At 45.9% G+C, this 21,848-nt stretch overlaps 1 protein-coding gene and 1 pseudogene across 1 annotated transcript in view; one reads left to right on the forward strand and one right to left on the reverse strand.

Moving 5' to 3' along the window:
• Positions 1 to 21,848, reverse strand: part of DNER (delta/notch like EGF repeat containing) — a 254,998-nt gene that overhangs the window by 208,221 nt on the left and 24,929 nt on the right. The window lies entirely within an intron of this gene.
• On the forward strand, positions 3,340 to 3,673 carry LOC150022752 (large ribosomal subunit protein eL36 pseudogene; annotated as a pseudogene).

The following is a 21,848-nucleotide window of genomic DNA, read 5'->3' on the forward strand; positions in this document are numbered from 1 at the left end:
AGAAGGTTCCAATCCCCACAAGACCAAGCAGCTCTTAGCTACAGAAACTACCATCAATTAACATATTTCACATCTTTGAGGTCAAATCGGAATGTCCTAGGTTGACACCTGCAACTCAGCCTGAACACATCACTGAGGTCACATTAACCAAAGCACCAACATGTCACTTTTCACAAGTGAAAAGCTTAATTTTGATCCAACTATAAGAGTTGGTTTCGTAATCTCATACTCTACTCGGAAAAAATACTGTATTTAAAAAGTACCAAAAGCATCATTAAAATAGCAGCAGGCAATTTGCAGGCCATCTTTTCCACCTTGGTACTGAGATAAACCTAAAAGCATGAACTACTTACTGACCTAGCTTTTAAAACATTGTCAAATCCCAGAACATTTCTTCAAATCGCCATGGTACTCACTGAAATACACAGCGGGGCCATTGTCACCACCCGCAACAACCCTCAAACACAGTTCGGCCAAACCCAATCAAGAATAACCAAAAAGAATGGACTCAAGTACATAAATAAATAACCAAAATAATTTTAAAGTAAAAAATTAACAAACAAAAAAGAAGCAAAAGAAATGATAGCAAAAGAGAATTCAGTAAAAAGAGGAAATAAAATGTTAATAACTCAGACCAGAAAAGCATCTTAAAAGAATTTCGTGGAGGGACGGAGAAAAGAGTCATTTAAATGCCATCAGATTCAGGAAAGAAAAGAAACTTCACAGGGTCTCCACAAGCCTACAATTCAGGGGTGCTGAGGCAAAGAGACGCTTCAGAAGGTCTAACTGAGTAGATAAAGAATATAGTATTCACAGCAAAGAGCTCATTTGGTGAGGATTTTTGTTCCTTCAGAAAAAAGTAACTCTTTATTTTGGATGTATAAAAAGAACTAAAGGTGTACTGTAGTAGATTGTGTGGTAGTCCCCCCAAAAATGACACACCCACATTCCAACTCCCAAAACCTTACCCATTGTGACTTATCTGGGAAAGGGGTGTTTCCAAATGTAATTAAATTAAAGATCTGGAGATGATATTATCTGGATTAAGGTGTGTCCTAAACCTAGTGTAGCCTGCAGTCTGGCGGGAAGCGGGTACCCGAGGGGCTGGAAGCGGAAGCTATGGGATTAAACAGGCCTAGGCTGATTATTGTAAAACATAATTCAGGTTCTGTCAATTATTCGCTGGGTGACCTTGGACATGTCTCTTAACCACTCTGTGCCTCAGCGACATGTCCAAAAAGGTGGGCAGTAAAAGCAGTCCCTACCTCACAGTGTTGTTGGGAATAAATGAGACCCTGCCCCTGAAAACGTGAGATACAGGGGCAGGCAGGTGGTAGGATGCAGCCCTCCAGCCAAGCTCCGGCTCAGCTCCCGCGCACGGCCAACCCCAATGCGAGCGCTGAGCACGCAAGAACGAGTAAGTGGAAAGCTCCCCGCCAACGGCACGTAGCTCTCTGAACCTGTTCTCAGTAAACTTCTTGCCAATAATTAAAATAATTCCAGTGCCTTGATATCCACACTTCTATTTATAATACTTAAAATCATCAGCTTCATCCTCTCTATCATACCTAAGCACTTATCCATTTATTCTTGCCGGCGGAGTATAATTTCAGCAAATGTGTTTTTGAAATGTCTTGATGTCCTGGGGTTATGAAATTATAATGCAACTCATTTAGTTTCTGAAAAACATGAAGGCAATGATTTTCAATTTCAACATTACATTACATAAGTAACAAAGTAAGTCATGATGATACTAACGATATTTACCCCCGTGATGTTTTATGCCTAAGGAACAGCCCTTCAGATGTTGCTCAGTACCTACTATGTGACAAGATGATGGTATATAAGACCCAGACAACACATCGTCTTTGAAAACATGACTTCCTTCAACCGAGCTCTTGTGTCCAGACTCTCAAAGCAGCTCTTCATGCCTGAGCACTCCGCGACCCGCCTGGTGTAGGACAGCGGGCACACACAGCCAGCACCTCACCAAAATTCAGAGTAGGGGAGAAATTCGAGAGTGCGATGGTAGGATCAGGCTTGCTACTCCCTCGTTTTTAGGGACACCTACTGTATTAGTCCGAGTTCTCCAGGAAAACAGAACCAATAGGATAGAGAGAGAGAGAGAGAGAGAGAGAGAGAGAGAGAGAGAGAGAGAGAGAGAGAGTGAGAGAGAGATGTGTAAGAGGAGCTTTATGATAGGTATTGGCTCATGGGATTATGAAGGCCACAGGGTCCCATGTCTGCTGTCTGCAACCTGGAGACCCAGGAGAGCGGTGGTGGAATTCAGTCTGAGGCTGAAGGCCTGAGAGCCGGGGGAGCCCACAGTGTGAGCCTGAGCCCAAAGCAGAGGGCAACAGTGTGAGTTCTGGTCCAGGAGCCAACGGCCCAAGAACCAGGAGCATGGATGGATGTCTGAGGATGGGAGACGCTGAAGGTCCCAGCTCCAGCAGAGAGCAAACGCACCCTCCCTCCACCAGACTGCACTATCCGGGGGCTTAGATGGTGCCCACCCACATTGTGAGAGAGATCGTTATTCAGTTACTGATCCAGATGCTAATCTCCCCCAGAAACACTCTCCCAGACCCCCAGAAGCATTGCTCCACCAGCTGTCTGGGCATCCCTTAGCCCAGTCAAGTGGACACACAAAATTAACCATCATACCCACATTACAAGGGAACTTCATGGAAATGGATGAAAACCAGTTCTTCCTTATGGGCCTTCGAAACATTTAAAATTTCCCTAAGCCAACCATTTGGGGACAAACGAGAAAAAAGGAAACAGTGACTTGAAATGGAGTTAAACAAAAGGCTGCTAAAATCCGACACAGGAGGCTAGCACCTCAGCTGAAGCTCTAGAAAGATCTCCGTGGTTGGGAGGAACGTTCACGTTGCCTCCTCCGGGAAACCGAGCCTCCATACGCACACGGCGGTAACGCGGGGGCATCTGACTTAACTCAGTTTCCCCTACTTTCATTCTCTCACCTGACTGTGAGACCTTAGCTTACACGAATGTCACCCGGGCATCTTCTGAAGAAGCTTTTATTTTGCCTGAAGACAGCAGAGGAGCCAGGACATCCAACTGGCACTATGGGTCCCACCTACTCTGGCTGAGGACGCGCGGAGCCCGGGCGTCCCGGATTTGGGCGTGAACGAACGCGCCCTTCCTTGGGAAGGGTCCCGGTACACCTTCCCGACAGCAGCGCCTGTACAGCGCGCTGCCCGGCCCAGGCAGGGCTCTCCCCGGTAGCCTCCGGCCTGAAACAGGAATGGTGAGTCACGCAAATCAAAAATGGAGACTTGGCCCTTCCACCGCGGCGGCCACCAAGGAGCAGCACCCATGGCTCCACGCTGCTCCATGGCCGGGGACCTCAACAAGGGCCACGGGTGACCAAGAACGTGAGCAAGCCCAGGCACAACCGCTGTGGGAGCGTCACCAAGCCCACTTGGTGCGTTCAGAACAGGGACCGAGAAGCCTGTGGCTTTGCCCCCTAGGAGCGGCTCTCCATGGAGCTGCTCAAGGTATCGAAGGACAAGTGGGCCCTGAAGTTCATCAAGAAAAGGGTGGGGACGCACATCGTGCCAAGAGGAAGAGAGAGGAGCTGAGCACTGTCCTTGCAGCCATGAGGAAGGCCACAGCCAGAAAGGACGGAGCCCCACCCCTCCGTGCGTAATAAAACCTGTTCAGGAAGAAAGGAGGAACTGTCCATTCATTCAGCGCGAACTCATTCATTCAGTGAGACTGTATTACGCACTAACAATGTGCCTGTGATTTGGGGGTACTTTGAGGGGGAAGGATATTTTTATTTTCCAACTGCCCATCACAAAGATCGTGGGTGGACAGATGTATTTTGCTCTCAATTCTGAATGACAGCCAGTTCATAGATTGAGTGCTCAGACACCAAAAATCTACTCAGAAAATATCTTACCTTGATCCCTCTAAGGCTATCAAGGTTGAAAAAAATAAATAAACATAACTTTTGTCATTCAAATTGTACAATATATCACTGAAATTTAAATTATAATGAAAGGTTTAAAGATAGACCTTTAAAAAATAGAAGTTACAAAATCAGCCAGCTTTCTATTGAAAGAAATGTGATAGTTTTTTTTTTTTTTTAACTTCCCACTGTTCTACACCTGAATTGTGTCCTGAAGGATGCGGTGACCTACATAGAAGTGACACTCATTATCAGAATTCTGCAGCACCCAGGCCGGGCCATCACTGATGAAGAAGAGCTACAGACGCAGCCTGCCGTGCCCAGCTAAACAGGAGCGTGTCTCTGTCCGGAGACAAGGATGGCTTGTCCTTTCAAGGTCTCACAAATGAGACTTCAGTAAACACCAGAAATGGGGGCCACACAGGGGAACTAAATTGTTTAAGCCATTAACCTTTTTAAAAAACAATAAGTTTACTCCTTCCAATACTCACCAAAGACCCGCCTACAAATTACTAAGACGTTCAAAAAGATTCTGAAAGCTCTAACAGCTTACATTTACCAAGAGGAGAGCATCCCACTCCGTTTAGTTGCAAGTCCCCAATTCCTCCCACTCACAAGCATTTGGTGTTTATACAGGACAGAAACACTTGCACTCGTTTAAGCTCACCACATTATAAATATTTCTCATTGGTAGTTTGGACCCGGGCTGCCAAACACGGTGTGACCTTGAGCAAGTCAGTACTTCTCTGAGTCTCAATCTTTCTACCACTGAGCTCTGGTCTCAATAAGCATTTTTAAAACCAGCACTTGGAGATTCTAATAGAACTTATGGATCGTCTCCATATGAACACTGAACTTTATGATCAATCTGATGATATTCAAAGGCAGCCACAGATCTCAGGTTAAAAACAACTGGTCTGAACAATCTCTATGATCCCCCCAGAGCTGAAATTTTACTGTTGTTCAGTAGGGCAACCCATAATATATGTTACTGTATATGTTATATATTCTATATGTTACTACATTACATTAGATACTGCTATCATACTAATATAATTACTATACTAATAGGAGTACTATATTATGTCTGCATCTTACTGTATTTATTAAACCCCTGCTTGTGCCTTAGGAACTGATACAGACAGGACTCAAATAAAGTAGTTGGGCTATGCTCTGACCCATCTTTTAGCATAGCTGACATTTTTAAATGACTTATTTTCAAGGACTATACATGTGCTCCTTAAGGGACTGAGAATTCGGCCTCTGGTTTATACAAGCCTTTCTAAGGTCAAGCTTGGTGGAAAAGTAGTCCCATCGCAGACATGGGTGGGCAGAAAGGGATGTGAATGAAAACAATGCAGTCAAATCACCGCAACCCACGATGCCAATGGTACAGGTGACAGTAATGACTTCATGCACATATAGAGGTTTATAAACTGGCCCCTCTTCACAGAGGGCAAGGAGAGACCCCAGAAAGAGGCAGACCACTCCCGATGGGTAGATGGCAGATGTAATAAACATGGGAACTTACATACGAGGTTTGTCTTGGACATCCACAAAATGAATAGCTCTTTGTACCCGCCCCCCAGAATCGGAAAAGTTCATATAGAGGCCCAAGTGCCCTTCGGTCGCATGTTCAGTCCAGATGGTCTCAATAACACCTTACTCTTGAGGCTGCATCCTTGAAATGGCTTTGGCCATGGGCACAGTGGGTGTGCTCTATATTCCAGACAGTGTACAAGGTCAGGGGAGGGGCTAAGAAGCCTCCAGGTGCCTGGGTCCAGCTCTTGGGTCAACCGACAGTCACGTCCTCTTGGTGACCTCCTCAAAAAACATACCGAAAGCCATGCCTAGGATGATTAGCAAAAAGTTAACACGTGGTGATTTGTTCTGTCCTCTCATGAACTGGGGATGGAGAGAAGGCAGTACATCTATAACCTTGACCTGGGGAAACTCTACACCTGGGTTCAGCGATTTCTAGAAACTCAATCCCCATGATGAAGGTCTGCATTAAAGCCGCTTGTGTGGCGTTTATTGAAGATTGCAGCCTGTCATAAGAAATGTCACTATATGAAGTAAGAATAATTTAAGAGGAAGCAAATAACAAGCTAGCATAGGGATGCTGCTGGGAACCCTAATGATTTTGTTTATTGCTTTTCTTTACCCGAGAACCTCTCTTACACCCCATCTCCACCCCCAGCTCAAATGTAAGTTCCATCAGGGAAGGGACTTTTATCTGCTGTTTATTGATGAATCCCAAGCATGGAGAATGTTGCCACGCACGGTAAATACTTCTTGAAAGAATGAAACAAAGTCTTTGATTCATACTAAAGACATAATGGTTATGAAGGTGGTTTATGAGTGGCAGTTCATAATTCTGTACATCCACAGTTGCCTAGATTGTATAGCCAGGTACAAAATGGGAACCTGTCTCCCCAAATGTCCTGCATATCGGGCTGGCGGAATGCCACTCAGCATTCACCAAAGCAGACTAGGATGTGCTGAACCTTTCTATGGAACTCAAGCGCCATCACAAAATGAACCCTAAGGTTCCAAGATCATAAACCATAAAAAGCAGAAAATGAGATCTGATTTTAGCTATTCATTATTAAAGGCTTTATGGACTACCCAACGAAAGAGGACCCAGACTGTGGTCCCCAGTCAAACATGAAGGATCAAAGATGCTAAAGAAAAGACCTTATAAGAAAGACAACCATGAAACAGAACGAAATGTTAAGAAAACAAACAAATATTTGATTTATAATGCAGTATAAAGTCAAACCAAAAGAAACTCCAAAATCAGAGCAACTAATATAAGATAACAGGAGAACAAAGCTGCTTTTTAATTAAATGTTGATGTGGGATCTTCAGATGCCGTCATTCCATAGTGACCCCTTTGAGAAAGCTGACATGCCTTCCCACTTTGTGACTGACTGGTATTAGGATTCCCGGTCCCAGTCAATAGAGGAGAGAAGCTTCTTGGCTGCATCCTCATGACGCCAATAGCAAAAACTAGAAGCGGAATAGCTCTGGCTTTTCTTCTCTGTGACATCAAATAGTTTGTTCGACTCATTTTGAAATTCAATTAATATTTGATTTAGCATCATACAGTTAGAGCCAAAGACTTGTAATAATCTCTAGCACTAAATTCAGACACAGTCAAGTCAATTTTACAAGAGCATACAATCCCCCAAAGTGCTAGGCTGGAGAACAGGGCAATGTCATTGGAGGAACTGGGACGGAACTTTCGGAGTCAGCACAGCAGAAACGTCCACGGCCACATCACCCAGTGGAGATACAGGCTGTGCTTAGTTCCCTGACTGTGACCAGAGGGTGCACTTGATGACAGGCCAAGGGAGGCCCAAGGAGATTAATCAGTAACCCTACAGAGTACTCATTACCTGTCAGGCACTGTCCTAAGGGTTTCATAGATGATAAATTACTAATAACGCGGCTCCCATCTTACAGATGAGGAAACAGAAGTATAAAGAAGCAAAATGACTTGCTCAAGGTCACCCAGCTAGGAAGTGGCAAAGCCAAGACATAGATGCAGGAGGCCAGGGTCCGATGGTCAAGTTTTCATGCTACACACATGGACTCTAAGGAAGGAGGCAAACACCCATTTGGTCTCCTGCCCCACCTTAGGGCCTCCAAGCAAAGGTTATCTCCCAATCTAGAAGCAGCCCAGCCTCCTGAAAAATGAAGGACAACACAGATCTTTCTGGCCTCTGCTGGCCAGAACAAACAGGCCAGGCTCATCAGATCAACAGAGCTAAACCAAACCAGTTTCTGAGCCATCAAGCTCCCAAGACTGCCAACTAGGGTGCAACAGTGAATTCACCTGTGAAATCAGGTAGGCCCGTCGGAAGTGGGAGGATAATAAAACCAATGTACTGAGAGTGGACTGAACTAAGAAAGCTGGCTGTCTCTGAGGCTGATTCTCCCCGTGACCTTGAACGGGTCTGCTCTGCCTTTTCTTGTTCTTGGTTTATTAGTCTATTGCATGAAAGGGTTGCACCAGAAGATTGCTAAAATCCAGCTCTAAGACTCTGGGCTCCTAATGCTCTTCTGGGAAAAACTACCCTGGGCCTTGCCAATGCCTTGCTCCAAGAAGATGCTCCATTAATTGATCTGAATTGAAAGCAACCTTCACGTGCTCTTTTCCCTATCAGGAAAAATGCAAAAGGGAAAATCCACAACAGTTTAATCTTAGCTCTATCTTTGATCCACCAAAAAAGGAAGAGTGGTGGAGAATGTGATAAGACTTGACATTTTGTAAGCACAAGCTTCCTCCCAATTAAAGCACCATTTTATGCTGGATGTTAATCAAAGAAGAATTTTCACATGATGTTTAAAGCAAATACACTAAAATCTTTCCAAAGTCCATTCACCTGAGTGAATCCCAGGACCTGTCTGGCATTTGCTTCCTGAGCACATGACCAAGCCGCTCACCCCTTATCTAAACCACAGGGACTGCAGGTTGCCTGCTTGGGGGAACTATAATCTGATGGACTTGGACCCTGTACAGACAACCAAAATGAGTACAAAATCAAGCATCCATTTCTCAAAGAGAGATTTGAATTTCCAATCTCATTTTGATATAAAATGTTAACAAGTTATTCCAATAAGATGAAATCTCACTCATATTGCATCTTCCACTATAATCTAATGCATCCAGCAGATTAACTGGTAATGTGCTATGAGCCATTTATTTTAGAGAGGGGTTAGGATTTAAGGAGAGTGTTGGCACACCGACAAATACAATTGGGTTTTTAATGTTCTTCCTGGGGTTACCGGAAGCATAAGGATAGGTGTACAACATTTCTTTAGTGACACCGATGGTCAGCTACCATCACTGCTACCTGAAGTCCACAGTGGGTCTGTCTTGTAGTCCACATGCAGCACAGGTAGGGATGGGGGCTGGTACTTGGTGCCTAGTCTCACCTGTAAGGTGGTCTCGAAGAATAAATTGTCAAGAGATACCACAAGAGTTGGAGCCAGGTAAGAGATATCTCCATTTTGTCCTCTATATTAAAGATGAATCTGACATGGTACCAGTACGTGATTCATTGCCCTGCACACATTTGAGCTCTGGATTTGCATTGATTTTTGAGAAAATTCATAAAATCCTGTGCATTTTCTTCAACTGCGAAGATTGCTATTCAATACTGATTTATTCCAAACTGAATAGAAATTTCCTCCCAGTCTATACTTAAAATGTACTTTGAGTAAGCAATTTGCCCAACTTCAACAGTCGAAGAAAAATCACTAAAATAAACGTAGTTTTCACTGAGGGCCATTTTGCATACATTGGTAGGATGCACGCACCATCCAGGACCTCTGGAATGGGAAGGCGAGGAACTGAACCCAGCAGATGAACACCCTGAGCAGGGCCCCAGTCTGGAAGCAGCATAAGTAACTGAGCAAAGACACCACTTAGTTCCTTACGCCCATCACCATTCTCCAGATGAGTAAATAGAGGAACAGAGATGCTCAATAACTCGACTTCAAGCTGGTAGATGAAAGAGCTGGGCTTTGATCCCAAAGGCCATGGTAAGTCTATTTCACACTGCCTCCCCTCCGAGAACTTGGCCTCCGATGTGAAAATGAGGCATTCTGCCAAGATTTCTGTATCCCTTTCCTTGGGCAGAAGGAAAGGCACCTTCAAAGCACAGAGGCCTGAGGCCACAGTGGGAGCAACAAAAAGGCCTGCGGCGGGAGGCCTGCTCTCTGTCTCACCAGCTGCGTGACATCCATTCATTCTTTCTCAGTGGAATAATATGTTTAATTTTTTAGCCTTAATTTCCCTTTAGCTCTAGTAATATATAATTCTAAATTTCTAAGAAATAAAAAGGAAAATTAAACTGGACCCCATGCAAAATTTACTGACGTGTTTATTCATCCATTCATCCATTCCCTCATCCCATTGAGCAAGCTTTAGCGTCCTTGATCATGAGAAGCAGCAGAACAACCCTCCTTTAGTCACAAGCAGCGTCAGGCCAGGCCTTTTAGCGTGTGCAATAGCCTCTAAGAACGAGTTTCTCCAGACACACGTTCTCGAGCAATGTGAGCCTCATTAAGGCTCATTTCCTTGTGCAGGAACTAGAATAGCTAAGACTCGTGTTCAGCTGGAGCTGATTGAAAGCCTGTGAAGACAAAGAAAAAAGCCATCACAAGATGACCCATGGGGAGATGCTAAGGAAAGTCATAAAGCTAAGAGAATAAATTCAAGACGGCACACCTTGCCAAATTTAAGGCACCAATTAAAGAAGGATCCAAAAGAAAGTCACAGTAATCAGGGGACTCCGAGAAAGCCTGTTGTTGTTCCACTGATGTTCAACCCAGATGAAAAACGGAGCCGACGGACTTCATCGCTCCAACAAAGCGCTGAGGAAATGGGCAAGCAACCAAAAGCAGAGATTTAAAATGGCCGGTCACACTAACATTTTTAAAGTGATTCTCTAAAGCATCTATTAGAAAATATGATGTTGGGAGGATACCTAATCGGCAGTGTAATTTTTTAAAATATTTGAAGATATAATTAAACGTTAGCCTCGAATGTTTAGAATGTAATATTAAAGTACTGTAGTAACAAAGAAGGCCAAAATGCCAGCGTTTAGTATTTTTACCACACTCAGTATTAAGTATAGTCTACCAAAGCAATGCCCAACTGGATTCAAAGTCAAACTAAAATAGGGCTCGTATGAATTTCTGACACTGTTGGCTCTGGGGTCATCGTTGATAGGGAGCTGAATGACAGTCAATAATGCTCTAGGCCTTTCTTCTTTTTAACATCCCAGCTCAGAGTCCTCTCCTTCTCCATGTCTGCAAATCCGGGCCCTCACCAGGAGTACCTGATTTCTGCAACCTCTTACCAGCTGACCTTTCCATTCTAATCTCAGCTCAATTCCAGTCACTGTGCACATCAGATAAATATTGTACATCACACTTCATCCTATCCCACCTCTATTTAAAACCTAAACTTCTCACAGATCACTTAGCCTCCTAGCCTCCTTCCAAATGGACTTGGTCTCCAAACCCAGACTCCCAGGCCCACCCTACCACCTCTTAGAAAAGGTTTGCTATGTTTCCTTCCTGTTACTCCTCAGGAGAGCCAAACAGCTTACCTTACGACTCCCAAAGTCCCACATTTCCCCTTGGTTCCTAATGCCCTTCTTCTACATTATGTTCTCTTCCCTTCCTCCTTTACCTGTCCCTCTCTCCCTAATTAATGGTGGCCACAGTCGTGACCACTGGAGCAAATTAATGGTCTCTCTCCTATCCCCATTTCCAAGAGCAATCTGATACAGCCCATCATAAAAAGCATGGCTGCTGTAGAACAACCCACCCCCCAAATTATTGTATCAGTAACCCAAAGACAGAGAACTAACAATATAGGTGAAGAAGGACAGAAATCATATTTTAAAAAATTAAACTCAGAAAAGTTTCTACAATAGAGCACAAAAAATGATCTCTGAGCTTCATAACAAGCAAAGCAAAAGATGAAACATGATATATAAGTAGTGTTTATCTGACTTAATCTTATGAATTCATCAGTACAGATAAAATTTCCCTGGCTCCGAACAAAAAGCATATTTCCATGTGTATCATTATTTTAAAGACATTTAACACAATGGACAGTATCCTCAACAGATGTTTTACAGAAAGTACAAACCCGTGTAGCTGGGCATTTCTCACCATGGCCCTCAATAAAAACTGATCATAATATTAATCTATATATTAATACAATCCTGTTGGGAGCTAGAAAAATATAGTCCAGGTGTATAGCTTTATGGTCTATGACTTGGTATAGGAATAGCTTCCTCTAATATCAGTTGTTCTGACTGAAGTTATATATCAGATGATTCAAAATGGAGGCCACCAGAAGGCACCTGAAAGAAACGGCGTGAATGCTATTCCTCTGAGGATGAAGCCAGAAAAGGTCTTGTGTGGGTAAGACAATATGAGTTGTCCTGACAGGGCCACTTGATACCTTGGGGGAGATGCGCCACAAGAAATGTCTAATGGTTACACCAACACTGTCCCTAAAAATAGCCCTGTATTGTGTCAAATGCTCAAACAAGAACTCAGCGGCCCATGACTTCTCTTCCACATCAAAGACGTTGAAAAGACTCAGTGGGCAGGATTGTCCGAACATCCACTTTGTCCCAAATGGCCTTGATAATGGCTCCTGTCCAATATTTCTTTTCACCAGGGCTAAAAAGCATCTGGAGGGGCTCACCAGGATTCACCGGCAACAAAACGCCACCCAGGTGACTAATGAGTTGAAAGGATTGCACAGAACTATCCATCAAGATGCAGAAATAACACATAGAAAAGTGAAAAAAAAGGAAGCAATATATGAGGCCGCAGAGAGCTTCTGACAAACCAGCGCCTCTGGGAATGCTGAGCACAGCATTTTAATCAAAAAGCTATTGGGAGCAAAGAGACATCGTTAATGACTATTATATAAATTGCCGCAGGTCGCCCGAGTACTTCTACTCTTTAAGTTTTTTTAGTTTTATGCTTGCAGAATTGGGGGCACAGTTATCCCATAGCATGTCCCCAATAAACGATGGCCACTTAAGAGCAGTGCATCCCTTACGCTTATGACTACCCCAGGTATATTTTCTGACAAGGATGTCATATAGTAAGGGGAAAGCTGAGATATTTCCATAACGTAACTCAACGACAAAATTATATTATGTTTGTAGTAAAAAAGAGAATGCAAAATCTTAATGTAATGAGGAAGGAGGAGGAAGGTAAGAAGAGAAAGAGGAAAGGAAGGAAAGAAGGAAGGAAGGAAGGGAGGGAGGGAAGAAGGTGAGGAGGGAGGGAGGTGGGGGGGAGGGATGGAGCGAGGGAGGAAGGAAGGAAGGAAGGAAGGAAGGAAGGAAGGAAGGAAGGAAGGAAGGAAGGAAGGAAGGATCGATCTGGGCAACGGCAGAGTGTGGTAATTTTTTCTCGAATAGTCATGGTAACAACAAGCTCCACCCTCCACTTGGGACTATGAACAGACCCACTTGGTAATCTGACCGTGGAGGGGCCTGCTGGAGATTATATGTGAGCAAGCATGTTTTCTGGGGATCATGCGCTCAGATTTTATGCCATATGGCAGCTAACAAAATAGATATGTTGTAGCGTTGAGAGTTTTTGAAGCCAAAGCATGCCAAATGGTGTCCCTCGCTTCATCCAGCCTTAATGCATTTTACAGAGTGAGAGAATTTGGAGGTCACGCTCTCGTGACTGTGTCCATCACCCTTGAGACACAAAGCTCTTGTGGCCAGAAGGAGCCAGCTACTGGAAGTGCTGCCGCCTCAGCTGTCAGCCTCCTAGTCAGAGGCCTTTCTGGAAGGCCACCCTGTGGGACGATGGAGGTGCCTGATGCTCTCCCGTGGCCTTAATCTAACTTGACTTTCCTATTTGCCTGAGGAAAGATTGCTGCGAGAAAGACTGGACATCGCTGTGTGTCCCCAGAAGTGACATCTCCATCTGGAAAGGATACACCCTCTTAACACGTTGCGTTCGGATGGCGAGAATTCTTGTCATTTGATCGCGTAATTTTAAACAATTAAATAAGGTTATTTAGACATTCAGTAGTAGCAAATTTCATTTGCTTTTTTTTATTAACTAAGGATAGTAGTAGCTTAATTGTTAATTTTGTGCAGTCATTTCATTAATATTAGCCATATAACCATATTTAAATCTTAAAAACCTGCCGGAACAGAAGACTAAAAGGCATTCAAACACCCCGGTAAGCAACGTGTTAACGCAAAGCAAGAATGCGCCTGAGGCAGAAAAGGAAGACATGGGTAAAGGACCATAAATTTTTTCTATAATAAATGGTGTTGTTTCTGAAACACTGGGGGAGAGCCCCACGTGAGTATAAGGACACAGGAAACGCCCAGTCCAGAAAGAGTGTAATCAGCTCGGACACACCAACCCTTACTCAGGCTGGAGAGAGCTGCTTCAGTGGTCTGCCTTCAGAACAAAGCTTGTAAGCCAGACTCTGGTGGAGGAAGGGCCCCTGGAGGCTCTCCGCCATTCACAAACCATTCAGGTTCTGGAACTGGGCCATGGCCAGGTAGCTCACTTGGCTGGAGCACCGTTCCAGCATGCCAGGGTTGCTGGTTTGACCCCCAGTCGGGACACATGCAGGAATGAACGCACGAACAAGTGGAACAACAAAGTGCTATCTTTCTCTCTGGAAGCTGGGTTGCAGCAGTCCTCCCCTGGCATCAGGAAATCATGGTTATTTATGGAATCTATGAACAGACCAAGGTCATTCAAAGAATCCAGGCCCGATTCATGGGCATAGTGTTGGGTTAGCTGGCCCTGGGAATGGCCACTCATTCGGAGTGGAAGCTGACTCCAGTTTGGCTCTATCAGGAAGAGCCTCTTACTCAGTCTCCTACAAGGCCAAGGTTGGTGAGGCCCCCCATGCCTTCTCGTGGTTACCCCTGTTGGAATCCCAGCTAAGCGTATTCATCCTCACGTGAGCCAGTGACAAAAATTCTAGGGAAAGAGCTGGGTTGCACCCTGAGAAAATATGTGTGGGAGACTCAAGACAATAGATGAGCTTGACTGTAGGAATAAAACAGATTTATCATGGTGTTCTCGGAGGGACTGGAACCTTTTAAAGGGAAGCTGATGTTACAGCACAAGCCACTGATATCTAAATAAACAGTGGGCAACATCAATTCTACAGTCCGTCAAAACTTTGTAGGAACCACAAATGCACTAAGGAAAAACCACTTGAAAACACAGAAGTGGCATGTGTCCATCACTGCTCTGTCCAGCAGCACCTTCTGTGACACCTGAAATATTCTATTCTGCACCCTCCGTGTGTCAGCCACCAGCGAATGTGGCTACGGAGCACTTTAAATGGGGCAAGCAAGCCTGAGGGACTGAAGTTTTAATTTTTTGCAACTTTTTAAATATTAACTTAAATAACTATATGTGACTACCAACTACCATATGGCACAGCAGAGCTCTGATCTCGACTATGAAAAAAAGGCACAGGAAAAAGACTGACGAAATGCATGAAATGTTAGTATTAGTTGCCCGTGGGTGAATTTCTTCCACTTTTTCATTGTTTTCTGTATTTCCAAAATTTTAAATAATAAGCATGTGTTATTTTTACAACCAGAAAAATAAAAATAAATGTATGCTGAAAATATTAAAAGACACGACAACTCCCACAGCTTCTGTATTCAGTGCCTGCCGTCAGCTGAGGCAGCCATGTGAAATTGGCTTGCTCGAGCTGATCAATAACTAAACAGTGACAAAGCCTCTGTTGGTATCCGAGCCATCGTCACTCATCAAGAGGCCCCAAGTTCCAATGTGTCTGTGGTCCACTCCCTTCCAGCCATACTGGCTTTCCTTTGAGGACTTGAACGTGCCAAGCTGGTTATCAAATATCCCCCCTACTCTGAGTGACCTTTCCAAATCTCTCCTCTCTGGCTCCTTAAAGTCCACTACTCGGGTTAAGTGCTGTCTCCTGTTCAATACAGCCAACCAGTCACCTCCTCTGTTGTCACCTCTGTAGTTCTGTGCAAGGCACTTCTCACGCTCTGCTCTTTTCTTATTTATTTACTTGTTCATTGTCCATCTCCCCCGAACTAGAATATAAGCTCTGCGAGAGCAGGGATCCTGTCTGTTTTGTTCGCTGCTCTATGCCCACCACCAGGCATTGTGTCTTCAGAGTATTGGTGTGCAATAAGCATGCACTAAATTAACGGCTACGGTCTCCAGGCTTCACGGAGACTCCGCTTTTTAAGATTGCACATTCGAGACATGAACGGATGGGCTCTGGGGCCAATTTGCCCGGTTTGATCTGGGTGGGTCATACCTACCCCCTTCTCTACATCCGCTTCCCTGTTGCTCTTTGAGGGGGCAGTGCCAGGGCACCTCACGGATGTGGGAGAACCCGTACGCGATGACAGCAGGAAAGCGCTGAGGACATGCTGGGCACATAGCAACGCTCAATACTTATCAGCTGTTTCTGGGCTTTGAATTCTCTCGTTTGTGAGAGGAGACTAGGACACATTGGCAGAAATGTGTCACTGAGACCAAAGAAAAAGAGATCAAACTTCAACCAGCCGCTTCTCACGCTACGGGTTCTGTTATCTACCGCTACATAACCAACCACGAAAATGGAAGGGCGTAAAATCAGACAGCGTGGATTTTCCCCATGAATTTATCATTTGGGGGGGCATCTACTTGGCATCCCAGGAGCGCTCGAAATTAGGGCTGGGGCCCAATGCAGGCTCATTAGTCTCATGTCTGGGGCAGCTGGAGCAGGAAGACTGGGGGCTGCGACAGCTGGGCTCTATCCATATGTGATCTCTCCAGCATGGCAGCCTCCAAAGGGCCAGACTTCTTAGATGGCAGCTGAGGTCTCCAAAGGGGCATTGGAGAAGGAAAGAGAGAGAGAGAGAGAGAGAGAGAGAGAGAGAGAGAGAGAGAGAGAGAGAGAGAGAGAGAGAGAGAGAGGGAGGGAGGGAGGGAGGGAGGGAGGGAGGGAGGGAGGGAGGGAGGGAGAGGGAGGGAGGGAGGGAGGGAGAGAGAGAGAAAGAGAGAGAGAGAGAGGAAAGCGGGGACTGAGAAAGAGAGAGAGGAAGAGAACTTGAGAAAAACTGGGAGGCTGAGGGAGACTAAGACTATAGGATCGAGAGGTGGAAGTTCCTGGCAGCTCTTCTAACGCGGCCTCGGACATTACACCGTGGCATTTCCAGCACATTTTCTTCACAGAAGCAGTCACAGGGCTTGCCCATGTTTAAGAGGGAAGGCACATGAGCTCACCTCTTAATGGAAGAGTGGCAAGTGTCTAAAAGAGTCTGTAAGACCAGAAATATTATTGTGGCCACTTTTGGGAAAGACCATCTCGTGAGACTTCCAACAATTTACTAATTGTTCCTTCACCCAATGGCCACACTGTCCTCAGAAGCAGGAGGACTGGGACTACTTTTTTAGCTCAGATGTCCAAGGTGGCACTTAGGACAGCACGAGAGGACACACGCACCAAATGCCAGCTGCTCAAAAGCAATGGAGACAGAAGAGAGCTGTGCACGGACTGATGGACAGACTGGGCAGGAACCAGTCCCCATCCTTCCCTCCCCACCTGCACTGAGTCCTGGGGGCTGACAGGTGTGGAATCATCCATATCCCTTGCCTCTGGCTGCTGGTGGGTTTGGCCAATAGGTGCCCTGGCCAGAGCCTACAGGGAGGGAGGCAAGCGAGGAAACTCCACCGAAGGTCTCCGCTCCTGTCCTCTAACTTCACCTCCTTGGTCTCCAGGTTCCAACAACAGTCCCTCTGTTCTCTTGCTCCTGCTTCAGGCCCTGGGGGTACAGCGCCCCTGGTTAGTTTTTCCATATCCCGCCCAGTCCTGAGTAGATAGTTCCTTTGTTAAACTCTTCTCCTCAAATTGCACAACGCACCTGACAATATCATCTCCAGAACCCTTGCTCCTATGAACTAACAAGTGGCACAAATCTCTCTACCACCTTCGTGCTTTGTCTGCTTGAGGACTGTTCACTGGGGGGGGGGCTGCGAACAGGTCACTACTCATTACTGACCCCCAAATAACCAGGAGCTCTCACAGGGACGACACTGGCTGGATTTGGTGGTGAGGGCAACCCCCGGGGTCCTTACTTTCCTGGAGCTTACAGGCCCCCTGCTACGTTGGATTTTATTTGGCCGACATTTGTCAAGAAGCCAGAGGGTTGTCTATTTCCGAGCGCCTGAGACCTGAGGGAATGCAGATCGCAAATGGTGACTTCTGTCTTACTCATCACCTGATGGGAACAGGGCGCTGCAAGGTGCCCTTCTAAAGGCAAGCCGGCTGGGAAATGAAGGGCATTCATTTCAGCATTTGGCATCTACCCTCAGAGGTCACCTTTCATGCAAAAGTCACATTGTTCCAGAAGGTGCCAATCCCTGTGACCTGGTTCAAAACACAGGCAGCAAGCATGAGATGGGTTATTGACACAGAGGCATGTGTACGGGGCACCTGCTAACGAGTGTACCTTTGAAAGCAGTCCATGAAGAGGAAGGCGTACGCCAGGTTCCACAATATAAGCCACCCAAGACAAAGTTCTCCCGTGGGGACAAGTCATAAAGCCTGTTGGAGGAGCCACACTGGTTTCACGGGACCAGGCGGCACTTCCGTAGCTGAGGTCAACATGACCTGCCACCCGTTCAGCAATCCCCACCCTCTGCCACCCTCGACAGCCACAACTGCCCGGCACTGCCAGCTCTGCTCCTGAGCCGCATTCACTTCAGTCCAGTTCGGAGAATTCGTGAACAGGGAGCTTATCGGAGTTACCACGTTCACGCCTCCCTGCTATCCAGAAAAGGGCCGGACTTGAAGGTGGCGCAAGGCACACAGAACAGACAAAAGCGCATCACGGGCAGACACAGGCTTTCCTGATGGCTCGTCACTTGGCTGTCCCTCTAGGCTTGTTATCAGGAAGCCATCTTGTTATCTTACCAAAGCGATGGCACTCGAGTCCCACCTCCACCATCTTGGCTCCGCTTCAAAAAGGAAATAACCAACAGGCTGCATGAAAGGATTTCTGAGGAACCGGTACGCGTGATTAAGAAACACTAGCAGAAGTCTGCCCATGGCGCCCTTGGGGGTGGGGGGTGAGGGGGGTGACTGGGTCATTTTTTTGTTTGTGTTTTTTTTTTTTTTTTTTTTTTTTTTTTGGCAGGTGTCACTGCCAGGATGGACTTGAAATTCTCCTGCAGAAATGCTGCCCCTCTGCTTCATGAATGACCGGAGAGCTGTGTAAAACGGAGAGGACACCCTGCTATTCCCCTCACCTCCGGTCCAGTGTGGGAGCTGTGTTCACAGCAATGTACAGCCTCCTGGGATGAATCTCACCTCCTGGGTCTTGAGCCAAATTTCCTATGAAATCTCAATGCTGCCCACTTAGCACGTAGCGTGACCTACAGAATTCTCATTCTTCCCCACTCCAGTTCCTCCGTGCCTCGTGGCACTGGGGTCTCTCACCTTCCTCGTCTTCCTCCTGAAGCCTACCATCATCATCTCTCCAGAGTCACCACCCTGCTCATCTAATCTTGTCTCTGAAATGCCGGCCTCTGCTTTTGTTGAGGAAGCTAGATCAGTGTTCTTCAACCCTTCCTACACAAGCTCACACAGAGCTGGCCCCTCAGTACCACTGCACCTGCCCTCCTTCCCTCTGGAATTGAGAGCCTCAGAAGAAAAGTACACCACGTGCTCCAGCGCCTAGGGGCTGTACAGCATCACACAAGGGGTCTGTATTTGACACGGGTGACACTGGGTAGGGAAGTCACAAAAGAAAGGGGACATGATTGACAGAAAGATACCAACAGATGCAGTTAGGACATAAATGTGTGTGATGGGAAATGATTTGGTAACGCATCTTCGTGTCTTCCGGGATGGATCCACAGAGCAGGATCCCAGGTAGTGTGTTTTCAAGTGGAGGCGAGGGCTTTCCAGGTTGCAGAAGGCCCCCTCGAGAGCCTCTGAGGATTTGGGCCTGACGCCACATGCACGGCATGAGAAAGGTTCGCCACGTGGGAGAACCCCCCTCGTGTTTAATGCTCGCCTGCCCACTCCCCTCGCAGACGTCCTTTAGACGCTGGCGATGGCATTGCCTGCACACCAAGTGCAAAGGACCTGCCTGGAGGTTATTCCTGAACGTGAATATATCACAGGAGAAAGGAGAGAAAAGAAATCACTGTGATAGTTAAGGACCCAAGTCACCTTTAACCATGCTTCCTCTCATGTAGGCCAAGAGTTCATCGTCCCCTTTCGCCCAAACAGGAAGGTACATACGGGGAGGAGGAGGAGGAACAAGCAGTCAAAAAATGTACTCAATAATAGTTTAAACACATTTAATATAAAATATTTTTATAAAAGATCTGCAGAGATGTTACACTTCACTTGTGCACACTTGGTCTTTAGAATATCTCTCTATACTATCCTATGCTACTCCTTTTTTTTTTTTTTGAGATTGAAAACAGAATCACATTCATCGGCCAGAGCGTCAAGCATAGCCCGACAGGTAAAGCCATCATCTTAAAAGATACAACGGGCACTCGCTTCATCAGCGGCACCTTGTCGTCCGCTTGTCCATCTCAGCAGAAGTCAAGGCCTCGTTGCATGTGTCCACTGTCCACGTGGGATTTGGTAACATTTTTCAACTCTGTCTTCGCATGTAATTTTGACTTTTCTGTGTTTGCTCTCTGTCATTCACTGGAAACTGAGTTTCATTACACGGTGAGTAAATATGCGGCCCGTGTGGCCTGCCACCTGCCACATCACACTTGAGGCCAATCCCGTCGTTCTTCCGGGGCACAGCGGGCCCAAGCCCTCTCACATAAAACACGGGGTGACTCACTTCCCCTCCAGGGATTCATGTTGTATGCCTGCGTGTGGTTATGAGTAGGGAGAGCTATCTGACTCATTTGGGAAAAAAGAAAGGCTGTGAAAGTTAAGCCTCCCTCAACGTCAGAACATCAGAAGGCTTGTGATTCAAATCAACGTAACACGAAGTAATGATTCCGATTCATTCACCAACTGCTAAAATACTAGAATAAGAGGACACCCTCAACAGCTCAAAACAGAAGACAAATGAAAGGAAGTCAAACGACTACAAAGAGTAATAATGGTATAAAACTCATTTGTCCTGGGTAGGTAACAGAAGGAGGTGCAGAAATAGTCTGAACACATTGATAGGCCACTGAGTCACGAATGGCTTCTCAGAAGCATCAGGGAAGAAAGGTCTCCTCCCACGGTGCCTCTTTCGGGGCCCCCACTGCCAACTCCTGTGTTACGTGGACCATGGATCTCACTTTTGTCGGTGATTCCTGTGTTCCTGCATAGCAGACTGGTAAATAATAACTAGTAATCAGAGAAGGACCACTGACCCCCAAAGTCCACGTAGTTGCTAACTCTGTCCTTCCTCAGAAGTGCACGTATCACTCAGTGCGGAATCTGATGAACTGGCACCAGAATGCCTAACGTCAGGCTAGAACCTGGAACTTGCCACTAAAGGCAAACAAGCAAGCGCCACATGCCCTTGTGAGCAATCCCATGTACTAGTGGCAGTGAAATGAAAGAGTCTGAAGGTCCACTTATTGTTTAAGCTGTTTGACAGAACTAACAATTGGCTTTTCACACAGCTTATCTTTCTTAGCAGTATCATTTCTCTTGAGAGTCATGGTCACATAGGTTCCCCTTTCAGCAGGTGTCCAATTTGGAGAATGTGTAGAGAACAGGAGTCAGATCCAAAAGACATGTGTGTATTCAGCCAGTGAATATCTACTTAACCCCTACTATGTGCCAGGGCACGGTGTTAGTAGCCAGAGATACACTGATAAAGATTACTGTCATGGTCCCTCCTTCACGAGGAGGCTAGCTTTGGTAGGGGGTGGGAATGGAGACATCAATCAGTTTTCAGGAATTAGAGAAAATACTAAGCCATCATACGACCGGGTCTCAAAAGGAGACGGATAGGTAGTGGTATGCTGATAAAAGTTTAACAACCAGCTCTATGGAGAGGAGGGAAATTTGATTTGTAGCTTCAGCTAATTCCCAGGGTGCAAACACTGCCACCCACCATGGCTGACTTGAAGTTACCAACGTGACATCAAGTGACTTACACAATTCCTGAAAACTAACCATCAGCTCTCACAGAATGGTATGATACAAGCGAGCTGCAGAAGACCACTGATAAAACTCTACGAGGGGAATGACCTAGGCAAGGATACAGAATGCCTGAGAAACAAAAGACCACCCCCAAGTTCTAACACCAAGTCACGGATCCTGAACATCCCATTTGTGGCACCATAAAAGCAAAACAGTGGACCGGATGTACCCGGTAATTAATTACAATGAGAGAAGAACCACTGACTC

Source organism: Furipterus horrens, unplaced genomic scaffold, assembly GCF_987537825.1.
Source record: "Furipterus horrens unplaced genomic scaffold, mFurHor1.1.pri manual_scaffold_1, whole genome shotgun sequence".
Classification (NCBI taxonomy): domain Eukaryota; kingdom Metazoa; phylum Chordata; class Mammalia; order Chiroptera; family Furipteridae; genus Furipterus; species Furipterus horrens.